The 10,029-nt window shown below is 46.2% G+C and overlaps 1 protein-coding gene across 1 annotated transcript in view; it reads left to right on the top strand.

Annotated features, from left to right (window-relative positions):
- RAB31 (RAB31, member RAS oncogene family) overlaps positions 1-10,029 on the top strand; it is a 56,236-nt gene that overhangs the window by 320 nt on the left and 45,887 nt on the right. The window lies entirely within an intron of this gene.

Raw genomic sequence — 10,029 nt, 5'->3', positions numbered from 1 at the left:
GGTGCCTTTTTCTCTTCTTTCTTCTTCTTTTTTTTTTTTTTAATTAAAAAAAAATTTTTTTTTCTTGTTGTTGTTGCCTTTGAACTTTTGCCAAAGGGCCCGGGTGGCCGGGGGAGGCGGCGGGGGGGCWCCCGCGGCCTGTGCTGCTGCCCGCCCCTCGGTCCGAGCCCCCGCGGATTTTTCTTTTTCTTCTGTTTTTTGTTTTGGTTTTCCCCCTCGGCGGGAGGCTCCTGTCACTTGTGCTGCCTGCCGGTCTAACTGGCGCGGTGGGACAGGGAGAAGGAAGAGATGAGTAAATAACAACAGCCTCCGCTCCCTGCCGGGAGAGAGGATCCCCCGTCCCCTTCCACATCCCAGAGAATCCGCTCGGCTGGCCTGGCTCCCTTAAAGCTTGGTTCTGCAGGCTCGTTACTTTTTTTTTTCTCCTTCTTCTTTCTTTCCTCTTATTTTTGGTGTGGTGGTGTGTGCGTTCACCATCTGGAGCAGCAATGTGCTTAGCTTTGCAGTTTGGCCACGTCCGTGCCCTGCACAGAGGGAACTTGGCGGCAAAGGGTGGCCCTGAGGAGAGCCCTGCATGGAGCCAGAGCCCTGGCTGCATTCACCAGCAGGGCAGGCCTGAGCAGGGTTTAAAAACAAACGTACCAAACTTACCAGGCCTAAGTTGCACAGCTTTGAGTCTGTATTGCCATTAAGATTCAGGAAAGCTGTGTGAATGAAGGTGTCTTAGGGTGAATTCTCATTCAGTGAGTATAAGGGGATTGATTCAAAGCTTTACAACCAGTTAGAGACACTGWTTCCCTGTGCTCTGTGTGGACACTTAGCCTGGCAGTTTCGGGTGCTTTGCCCCAGAGTGAGAGCCAGGGCACTGGAGAGTTCAACCTACAGTGTTTGGCAATGAACATTCCTCCTTTCTCAGTGAGAATTCCTACTTTTAGCTCTTAAAATGGCACAGCAACAAAATAAATGTGGTTTAAATAAACCTGAGGAGTCTGCGGTAGAATATGTGGATACTCTTTTATTTTTTTTTGCCCAAGCAGAGAATCCTGTCATTTTCTAGAGATGAAGTGTCTCGTGGAATGACATTCCTCTTGCCCATAATTTATTGCTGTTTTGTAACACGAAAAAGTCCTGGAGGTTTTGTAGGGGAATTGTTTACTTGTTTTAGGACAGGAAGAGAAGCACATACAGCAGAAGCGTGCAATTATTCTGTAGATCCTTTAAAATGATAGGGTGGTGGTGGAAACACTTAGGAAGGTATTTCTGGCTGTGTCTGCTCAGTAGTTAGTGAAGGGTTGTTCCTTCCTCGGCTTTAATAGGATGTAATCCTAAAAACCCCCTACCTCTCATCACAGGCATCTTACCGTGGAGGCTGGTATTTTCTTTTCCCAAAACTGCAGGGTCCGTGACGGACAAATCTGCCTGGGAGCTCCAGCTTTCCATTGCAAGCAGCTGTGTACCTGTCCATGTGAGCAAGTGTTGTCGTTAACCTTCTCATCTGCTCAGAAGTTAGGTGGCAAGCCCAAAACTATTTCTAGCCTCTGTATCTCTCCTCAACCAAGTGCTAGATTGCACGCCTAAATCAGATAGGAGCATCATTTCATTCTGTATTGGCTCCCCTGACAGTCTACAACCTGCAGCTGTGCAAAGAGCCTGGAATTTGGCTGGTTCTGCCAGCTCGGAATTCCCTAGTGGGGAAGAATTTGCAGCTGGCCTAACAGTGGCAAGGCCAGCTTATCTACGAGTCCTGCTCAGCTTTATAAAGCCTAGTTGGAAGGAGGAGGAAGAGGGAACCAGAGCTGTGCTCCATGCAGCTACCTCTCTCCTAACGCATAAAACAGCTCCTGTAAACTAGTGCAGCACTTGAGGGCCAGCACGTGGCCAGGAGCCATTAGAAGAATTAGTTATTGGCTCTTGGATGTCTCCCTCGTGTTGCCCAGGCCATTCTGTAAAGCAGGAGAGAACCTGGCCCACAATTCTGAACTATCAAATCTATCAGAACCAGTATTTGGGCATCTTCATTTCACTTTTTGCTCTTCAGGAGTATCATAGGATCATTATGGTTGGAAAAAGACCTTTAAGATCATCCAGTCCAACTGAGGTTTTAAAGGCCCTTTGAGGGTGTGATGATTTGAAGCAGCTTGGAGTAATGAGCAGCAAGGAGATGCCCGTGAAGTTTATAGCTTTGTGGAAACATTAGCAGGAAAATAATCTGGGGAGAGTTTGGGTCCAGCTCAGGCTGCTGCATGAGTGAATCAGAGCTAAGCTTTGGTCATGGCACGTTGTTACTCGTGCAGGGTTTGGGAGGGTGATGCTCTTTCAGGAGAGGTAGTTTCAGCTTGCTGCTCGGCTGATAGAACAGGATGTCTTACCTTGTCACCTCAAAATCCTCCAGTGTCTGTCTTAGTCCAGTCTGCTGTTTGCTTACATCAGTTGCCTCTGGGTAGAGGCCGCCTGCGTCTGGTACTGAGCAGGGTTCAGCTGCAGCTAAGCCTGTGCAGCGAGCTGAGCTGCAGTTCTGCTTCAGCAGGGCCTCAGCTTTCTGGGAGAGGGACAAAGAGGGACTAGAGTGTCCCTGCGCCTGCCTCTGGTGCTGGGACGCGCCTGGGGCTCCTAGCTGCCTGGTTTATAGTCTGCTGGAGGCTGCTGAATGCCATGAGCTCCTGACATTCTCTTTTTGCAGGCTGGAGGAGCCGTTACTGTGCCAAGCCCTGACAGAGCTGTGTGTGGCATCCACCGAAGAGGTTGCCAGGTTGAAGGCTGAGGCCAAGTTTCTTGTCTTTGTCACTTCCTGAGGAAACTTGGACTGTTTTTTGGAGCTCCTTTGGGAGATGGCTTGCTGCCATCTGAAGTGACCTCCGTTACTCCTTGCCTTTTATTTTTGTTTACTGCATTTTTATGTTGTGACTGATCATCATAGGATCATAGAAGAGACTTCAAGAGGCCATCCTGCAGCCCCAAAGCTCCTTTGACTTGTCCCCAAACTTTTCTGGCATATGTTTGTTTTGTCTGTTCCTAAATGTCTTTCACTTCTCCATGGTATTATGTTCCAAAGCCTAACTACTTTTGCTGTAGTTTTTCAATTATTTTTCCAAATGTAGAGCCTAGATCTTCCTTGCCTGAGACTCTATTTCTCCACCCTCTTGTTTTCATTTCCATTTTCTTGGTCATTAGAAGGCACTTGCTGGCATGTGTTTTGTTAGCAAGTAGTCTTAAAATACTGTGAAGTTGGTGAGCCTAAATTTAGTAAGAGAAGTGAGATTTCCTCTAGAGAGGGGAAGCAGATTTCCACAGGAGTTGCTCCCCAGCTGAGTCCCTATGGCTGGCTACTGAGAACAGCTCATTGCCCGAGTCAAGTGTTGACTGGGCATCTCAGGGTGCTGTGTCTGCACATTCGCATGTGGGTTGAGCTCACAGTCATTTGATTATTTAAGGTGAATATGGACAGTGATGCTAATTTTAAAAGTYGGTGCCTTTGCAGTTGTAAGGCAGGCAGCCAGACACACAGACAACGTGACTATTTCTTTGGGCAACATAATGACAAATGATGGGAAGTTTGCATTTGTGCATAAACACAATGCTCATATTTCATCCTCCTCCTTTGCAATCTAGAAGAACAGTTACCTGATACTGGAGAAGACTAGGACTGTGGTTTCCTTGTTCTGGAGAGAAAATTGCTTAGAAAGTCCAGCTGTATGGCAAGTGAGAAAGGATTTTCCCTTTGTGTCAGCAAATAATTATGTTCAGAAGCTTAAACCAACCTTTCTGTTTACAAAACGTCTAAATGACTATATTCAGATTTCTACAATGTAGGTGTTAAATCTGTATATAAGTAATGAGTTGTGTATAGTCACAGAGGAACGGAGTTCAGGCCTAGTGGCCTTCTAGGAAAAGATTCTAGGAAAAGACGGGCCACATTCTGCTTCCATTTACAGCAGCACGACAACCTGGAGGCTGCTGAGGGGTTCTACAACAGCGGAAGGCAGAACTTGAAACAGACTTTGCTTTCAGTAGCTGTGAGGCAGCTGGGCAGGGAGCTGCTTATTTGGAATAAAACAGCAAGAAAAGAAGCTCCATTTGGCTCTTGTAGTTGGTGGGAAGACTTATAGTCATCTCGGATGAACTGACAACCAACTGATGCCTSCGATCTGCTGATTCAGCTTGTTTGTTGGATGAGCGCCTGTTATCCGGCTCCGGCTGTCAGCCACAAGTCACAGTCAGGCGGTAGTTGTATTGTCTGTCAAATTGTGTTTACGTATCTTTTGGTTAGAGCAGTAACAAATGCCTTCCGTGGTTTTTGCAGATCCATTGCTTCTGTCCCTCTCTCTGTTCTCTTGATATTGGCTGAAATACCGCTGTTCTAGTTTCATTGTAATTCTGAGAACAGTATTTTCCTTTTACTAAAAGGAGGAAGTGGAATTGATGTCCTCTGTCTTCTGGGCGCAGATGAAAGTCACTTCTAGTTTTGCTTGGTTAAGTTGCCATGAGGTGCACTGCATGAAGCAGTCAGGTTCTTTGTATATGGGAAGTTTATGCTTGGGGACGGGGGGTGGGGGGACGAAAAGCAAATGGAAAAAAAGTCCTCTTTTTGTGGGTAGATGATTTTTTAAATTGATTTAAAAGTCAAGGCAGTTTTACATTTATAAAATGCTTTCTGTGAATTTTATTGATCATAAGATTTTCTTTCTAAGACAGTGGTTTAGCTTTTAGGATTAGTTGCAACTAGGATGCACTGGAAAGAAGAGGCAAGTAAGCATGTGTGCAGTAACATCTACRTGAGAAGGCCAAACAGTCTACATAGATGTGAAATGATGCCACCCACCCAGTGYACCTACAGAGTCCCCAACTTTCATGTTCTTTGTTCAGACGCAGCCCCACACTTGCAAAATTTACCAGGAATCTGATCTATCAACGCTTCTGAAATATAAAGGCCTTTCATATCCAGAGGCCTTTGCCTATGACTGCTCACTTTTAACCCCTTGAGAAGGGACTCCTTAATCAGAATTGAATTAAAATGTGGAAAAGCATATGCTTTTTCCCAGAGGAACATATTGGGATTGTAGGTTGGGTGGCAAGGGGGAATAGGATTGAGATTTTGCTGTCACCTATGAAAAAAGATCCCTTAAAAAGTAGGGCCTCCTGAGCACTGACATCAGACTGCCACATCTGCTGTACTTAACATAGGTAGTGTGCTCTCGCTCTTTTGTCCTCTATAGGCTCTAGGCAAAGGTATATGGACTTTTAAACAGTTGTTCTTCATGCTGTTCTTGTTGCAAATGAGCATGGAAAGAGGTGGGAACAGCTTCTGATTTTTCTTCCTTCTGTCTTGCACTGCTGGCAGCACAAGCTAATCCTCAGACCCCATCTTGTCACGGTGTTCATCAGCTCACATCTGCTCACAGTGGCAAATCCTGCTCCCGGGTGAGGTGAAGCGACCACGTGCTGTGGGAAGCCCAGCAGCACCATTCCAGTGTCCATCATCAGTTTTCAGGTTGCACTGAGCAACCTAGTTTCGCCTCGTAGCTGAGCCTTCTTGAGCGGGAGCTGGAACTAGAGGTCTCCCAAGGCCCTTGCTGACCTGAACTTTCCTGCTTTCCTGGGAAGTTCAAGGAAAAGATGGATGACTGATTGTGTAGAGTGGGCCTTGTGCTGGTGGACAGCAGGAAGACGCCTTGTGTGTTAAATAAACTGCTTATTGAGAGAGGCATTTGCTTAAAAAGAGGCTGCAACCATAGCACGGTTCTAGCTACTTCCCAAGAACTGCTTGCACTTTTTTTGGCCTCGCTTGTGGTTCCTCTTCTAAACTCCATTTGTCCCAGTGTCAGGTCTCAAAGATCCTCTGCGGGCGGACTGCTGTTGATCACGTATTTCCCAGCTGCATCCTACCTGGGGTGAGATCTGGGCYGCACAATTTTCTTCCTTTCCTGCCCCGGTTTTAAGGAGGAAGATGGAGGGCTGTGTTGAAAGGGAACACAGCTGAGTTCAGAGGGTCACACCACTAATGCCAACTTCCCTGCAGTTTCTGCTGCCTCAGAAAAYAGGCCAGTCACTGCAGGGAACGTTTACCCGCTGCCACTCTCAGCTTCGCAGGGTGCTGTGGCTGGGTCCCAGCCGCTGCTGACGCAGTGCTGTAGCTTGGAGTGGTGATTTTGGTCTCTTTGTCATCATTTCCAACCCCAGATGTCGGGGGCTCCTCTGCTCAGGTTGCCCTGGAATGACTCCTGGGACCAGCCAGATGTCAAGTTGTGGTTTCCCAGCGATGTCTTTCAAAACAACTGGGAAAGGTGCTAGGATATTGGGAGGATTCTTCTGATTCAATGTACTGGATCCTTCTGTGAGAGAGCAAATGCCTTTTGCTCTGCTTAAGCTGGGTAGGGTGCCCTGCAGGCGCTGCCGTCTTTCCAGGTTAGGCTCTTCCTTTCAACAAGCTGGTCTGCAAGCCGGGAACGTGAACGATYCTGTCCTCCTGAACGCTCTTTTGCCGCCTCCAAGCTGCAAGTTGTTGCCAGGGCCTGAGTATCGGTGCCCTCCCCTGCTTGCAGGTCTGTGTGCGGGTAGGGCCGGGCGCAGCTGGGCACCCCGTGCCCTGCGCCGCGGCTGCAGCCGGTGCGGAGTCCTCCGAGGCAGCGCTCGGCCTGCTCCTTTCCATGCACTGCTTGTGGCTGCTTGGCCTGCTGACCTCCAAGACGSATTTAAGACATCTGCTCTAGCTCTTTTTTGCTGTCCACATCCTTTGGAAAATCAGCTGCATTTTAAAATATTTAAAAAAAAATAATCCTTTCTCCACCCAGCACAAATCACAGCATTGGTTCGGTCATGCCCGACTTTTCAAACAGGGCTTAACAAGGCTYGGTTGCTGCCACTGTGTCAGGGTCCGTCCTGCCAGGCAGCTCCGCAGCGCCTTGGCAGCAGCTCCTGAGAAGGGGATTGGGGAGCCCTCGCCCTGGGGTGAGCCAGGGTGCCCGGCGGCCCGCATGAAGGACAACAAGGGAGCTTCTTGTCCTCACAGAGGCTGAACAATGGCAACAAGGGCACCGCAGGAGAAAATTAGCCCTAAATAGAGCTTTTAAAAAATGTATAATCTCAAACTGTAACAGAGCAGGAAAGGTGAAATTTTTTCTCTCTTTTGAAACATTTTATGCCCTCTTCCCATGACAACTTGTGGTTTTGAACAACATAGGAGAAAAATTCCAAGCTTAAGAAAATCAGTGACTGCGGGTAAAGGGCCAGTTCATACCATGCCCTTACATAAGCAAATCCGCGTTTTAATTTACAGTYTCCAGCCTTGTGGAGCCACTAGTGAAAGCTGAACAACAGTCGGTAGGACAAATGTTTTTTATTTTCGTAGAGCTATTTTTAAACATAAATGCTAGTGTGTGGCTTTCATATTTCCTGGAGGATCGGGCAGAACTGTTAGAGGGCTGCGCTTTTTGTTTTGGACAACTTAAATGCTTGCTTGGGAGACATATGGAAGCACGTGTTAGGTGTATAGGCAATGCAGCTACTAAACACTTTATGTCCCAGAGTTGCAGTTTCTTCCTTTGTCAGCAGAGCGACAGGATGGGACAGACGTCATGGAGTGTCCCAGCTGGCCTGGGCGGGCCCTGCCATGCAGAACTGCAGAGGACTATAAAATTGTAAGAGCAGTCTTCTAAAATGATAAATATCAGYGTCTGGCACAAATTCATCTGTAATTAGGGGCTCTCTGAGGCAGGTGTGCATTAAAACCTCTCTACAGAGCTGAAGGGGTAAGAAAATTTTCCTAGAGGAGTTTTGATTTTGAATTCTGTTTGTTATTTTTCTGTCTGCTTGCTGCAGAACTAAGGAAATGTGAATATGTTTGAATGCTTCACCAGCAAAGCTGCCCTGCAGAGCAGAGTCTGAAGTCATTTTAGTGTCCTCACGGGTTCACTGGGGACACGTGTGTAGGCTCTAATGTGCCTAGTATGTCTGGGATGCACTGGAGCAACTTTAGACTTCTCTGCTTCGTGCTTGCTGTGCATACAGGCTGCTGTGGGGAATTCAGTGGCAAAATAGGAATTTGTCGAGTTTTGCTCAACATCTGCTACCTGCCAACCCACACAGAGAGGCACAGCAGGGATTGCTGGGCCTTCCAGAGMAGGAAATGAAAATCATCCCAGAAAGGACGTCCTTGAGTGCTGGGGAGGCTCAGCTTGCCTGCTTGAACTGCAGTGCATTTTGAAGTACTGCTTCTGTAGAAGCAAATATGGTTTTTCTTTTCAGTTAGTTCGTTTGTTTGCGTAAAATAGTCTTTGTTAATTTAAACAAACCTGCCATTGATGGACACAGGCCACTTGCAGCACATAAGGGCCCACTTCCAGTCGATGAGTGAATGAGTCTGGTGGTTGCTTCATTCCTGGAGGCATTTGGGAAATGAAAGAGAACAGATTTCCTTTACTGAAAGGTCTCTCTCTCAGTACGCTGAGTGTAAGTAGGTCTATCTTTAAGGGTCATAAAATCAGCACTTCTGATATATTTTGCTAAAACTGTTATGAAAAGGAAGCTTCCAACTATGTAAATTTAATTTAGGCCAGCAGCCTTTTATGGTGCCTAATCTATGCTGAGTTTAACCTTTGCAACACTATGCAGATAATCATCCTTTTAAGATAATTGGTTCTTGAGCAGGCCACAAACAAGATTTCTTCCTGTTACTTGTCCCTTAAGGCAGCATTTTTTAAAATATATTTTTTTATGATATCACTTTTGTGGAGAATTAAAGGAAAATAGTACTATGTGTTTTCATCTTCACTGCCATTCAGTAAATTAAGAAATTAAATGTTGTGTTGCACATTTAAGCTCATTAACTGTCATGACTCCAGTGGCAGAATATAATTTGTATTGTTTAATGGTCTTCAGAATCAATTGTTCAGTGTTTTGCATTTTTCCCCCTTTTTATTTCTCCTTCAGGCTGTGCTTGGTAGCCTGCCTAGGCTTTAGACTGGCACCTGGAGTGCGTTTTAAGCAACAAAAATGGCAGTTGTGTAAATCCAGATAACAGAAGTGCTGATTTAAGATTGTTACTGGAGCCCTGATGTGAGCAGAGTTCTTAAGCACATGGTAAATTACAAGTACAGGGGTAATCCCTCTTTAGCAAGGTGTCCAGGGATGCTATTCAGCCTGTGCTGAATAGGCTAAAYTGAATTCCAAGCTAAAGCTGAGCATGTCCCGTACTTGAATGCGCTGCTGAATACAGTGCTSGGGAGAGGGCAGAGAGGAAAAGTTTAGGTAAAGGAGGTATTTAAGGTAAMAAGGCTCCTGAGGGGCTCTTGTCTTTTAACTCTGCAGGTAGATGAGGCAATTCTTTCTCTGCTTGGGTTTCAAGGTCTGGTAGATTTTTTGGAGACGATGCTTTATTTGGTCAAGGGCTGTTATTGTTATTTGGTGGATGGGCTTGCTGTCTCCTTTAGACTGGTGGTGGAAAGAGAGAAGGAAATAACACYTAGGACTTGTCATGTCAGTACAAAAAATGAAAAACAAACAGAAAATGCCACTTATTTTAAAGATGATGATAGTCCTGCAGACCGGGGGCTTCCAGGATAGTTTAAGTGATGATCAGCAGAAAGAGGTGCCTGAAAGGCGGCGGAGGGCAGACCTGAAGGAACAAAGAAAGAGAATAATGGAGAGAGAGGCAACGGAGGACTGAAACGCAGAGGCTGAAAGGGGAGCAATGGGAGAGATTGAGGAAGACAGATGGTAAAGTCTGAGAAGGTGTAAGGGGAAGAGGGAAGCTGAAAATAAGGAACAGAAAACCATGCAAAGCAGCACCCAAGAGCAAGGGAATTAATACGGAAAAAATAAGGGGAGGTGAAAAAAACGCCCCGACACTCTTCCCTTGATATAAATCTTCAGTTTCCTTCTGTTGTTTAAAGCTGTAACTCCATGCAAATTAGCTTTTTTATTCATCATTCAAAACATATTTCTCCCTCCCAACCTGCACAAGTGTTTCTCTTGCCTTAAGTTAAGCAAAATCTTTTGCCAAGCCAAGACAGTTCTGTGAGTGCTTCGGTAAAT

This window comes from Nothoprocta perdicaria, unplaced genomic scaffold (assembly GCF_003342845.1).
Source record: "Nothoprocta perdicaria isolate Ctin4 unplaced genomic scaffold, notPer1 scaffold_134, whole genome shotgun sequence".
Taxonomy (NCBI): Eukaryota; Metazoa; Chordata; class Aves; order Tinamiformes; family Tinamidae; genus Nothoprocta; species Nothoprocta perdicaria.
Note: the sequence above shows the minus strand (reverse complement) of the source record. Positions and strands in the feature narration are given on the sequence as shown.